Consider the following 2,533-nt stretch of genomic DNA (forward strand, 5'->3'; position numbering starts at 1 on the left):
TGGCTCGTCAGAGACAAGCTAGACCCAACCTGTAACTTAGGGTAACACAACCAAGGCCCAGGAAAGACTGATTGCTCGACACTGTGAAGGGTTTTGATGACAGAGTGGTGACTACGATGCAGGTTCCCTGGTTCTTGGTGAACACTCATGCTGGTTCCAGGCCGTGGAAATTGCTAGACTGTCTGCATTTATTTCCTCACCTTTACATATCTCATGAGTGATATCACCTTGTTACACCTGATGAGCACCTTGACACCTGTCATCTCATGTGATAATGTTGAGGATCCTCCAGGGAAAGGTTCTTACTCCTGCATGACACTCTGGGAAACCAAGAAATGAGGAAGCGAGTGCTTTCCCTGAGTCATGCTGAGAGTTATGGTGGAGCTGGCACTGGAAGTTGGGACTCCTGACCCTGAGTCAGGAGACTAAGTGTTAATCACACTTTCTTACAATTTCTTGTTTCATTCAACCAATGAGTGGGAGTCTGTCACGCACCAGGACTGTCAGATCCTGTCCTGGCCCTCAGGCAATTCCTTGCCTGGCTGTGGAGAAGAATACATAAATATTATCAGAACAATGTGGAAGTTAAAAAATAGTGATAAAAAACTGTTATGGAATTGTGTAAGAAGCAATAAATACCACTTGGGAGATTACAGAACCTAACAGAACATGTGGCCTTCAATTAAGTATTATATTCTATTAAAAGTGAACAACTATAAAGGTAGGTTTAAGTAAGAGTCCTTCTACAACTGGTCAGGATCCTGATAAGGGCCCATGTTCATTCTGCTCTGGGAACACTTGTAAATCTATTACAAGAAAGGATCCAGCCAGGACTGTGATGTCTTCTGTAGTATCTTCTTTTGCAGTTAAGAGAAAAAATATTGGACTTCAGGTCAAGGCTGCAGCATAGGTAAACATGACTCACCTCCTTGCACAACCACATCAATATAACAACTAAACTATAGGACAACCATCACTCAGAACTATCAGAAATCGAGGTGAATGGAAGTCTGACAACTTAATCCCTTCACATTTTCACCTATTACCCCAATGTCCCCTCCCATCTGGCTGCCATCAGACCATTCCAAATCACTGATTTGATTCTCGGCTCCATGCCCTCTACTGTTGATCCCTGTAAATTGTTCTTCGTTTCAGTGAGCATCTCCTTCATTTCTGACTGGGTCTTTTTTATGGTTTCCATGCCCTTTCCTATGCTGTTGAAATTCTCACTAAGTTCACTGAGCATCCTCATAGCCAGTGGTTTGAACTCTGCATCTAGCAGACCAATTGTCCCCATTTTGTTTAGTTGTCCCTCCAGAGTTTGGCTCCATTCTTTCATCTGGGCCATGCTTCTTTGTCTCCTCACTTTGGCAGCCTCCCTGTGTTTATTTTCACATACTAGGTAGAGTTGCTATGACTCCTTGGCTTGGTAGAGTGGCCTAATGTAGTAAGTGACTCATAGGGTCCAGTGACACATCCTTCCCTATCACCAAAGATGGGCACTGGAGGTGCACCTGCTGTGTGGGCTGTGGACACCCCCTCCTGCAACCGAGCCTTGATTGCTCTTGGCAGATCAATGGGAAGGATTTACCCTGGCCAGTGAGCTGCAAGGACTGGTTCTGACCACTGACCATCAAACATCATGGAGGATCAGCTATGCAGGGGCCCACTCCACAAAGCAGGTCTTACTTCAGCAGGGCTCTGGCACTCACTTGTGTTCTCTCTGGGGCCACTTGGCATAATCTATAGAGCAATATGCAGCTGGCTGCTTTTTGTGCTGAGGTTAGAGGTACCCTAGTGAGGCCAGGCTGTGAACCAAGGCCAGCTGCGCTAGTGCTCACTTAGGTACAGGGGCTTGCTGAGGCCAACTGCCCCTTGTTTGAGGAGATTTAGAAAGATCAGAAGCATATGCCAAAACAAGTCATTCTTATGGAAAAGTCACTGTTAACCACTTGGGTGGGCCCATAAACTGGGTGGGGCAGAGTCTCAGGGAATCACCAGGGTGGGGTAAATAGTGTGAGCCAGGTTGATGGAGTGTCAGGTGTGATGCCTGCTGTGACCTGTGGCTCTGTGAGGGGAGGGCTTAGAAGAGGAACAATGGTGTCTGCCAGCAGTTCTGTCTCAGACAAAGCTGTCCCTCCAGGTCTTGCCCTGATGCCAGACACTTCAGTTCCTCCTTGTACGCCTGTGGTGCCTTTCAAGCTGCTGCCCTGGTCCTGGAGCTTGGTTGGGGGGGGCAGTCTGAGTAAGTGCCTGTGCAGGCCCTTCAAGAGCAATGGCCTAAGAATCCAGCAGTCTCTTCCACCAGCTCACTCTCCACTGGATATTACAGTCAGTAGTCATGGAGATCTTTCTTCTTGGCTCTGGAACCCTAGACTGGAGGAACTGGTGTGGGGCTGGGACCCCTCATTCCCGAGATATCCCTCCTGATATTTACCTGCCACACATGGGTGTGAGACCAGCCCATTCCACGTCTTTGTGTCTCCACCCTTCCTACCAGTCTAGATGGATGTGGTTTCTTCTTTAATTCTGT

Source organism: Artibeus jamaicensis, unplaced genomic scaffold, assembly GCF_021234435.1.
Source record: "Artibeus jamaicensis isolate MK-2021 breed Jamaican fruit bat unplaced genomic scaffold, CSHL_Jam_final contig_1715, whole genome shotgun sequence".
NCBI lineage: Eukaryota > Metazoa > Chordata > Mammalia > Chiroptera > Phyllostomidae > Artibeus > Artibeus jamaicensis.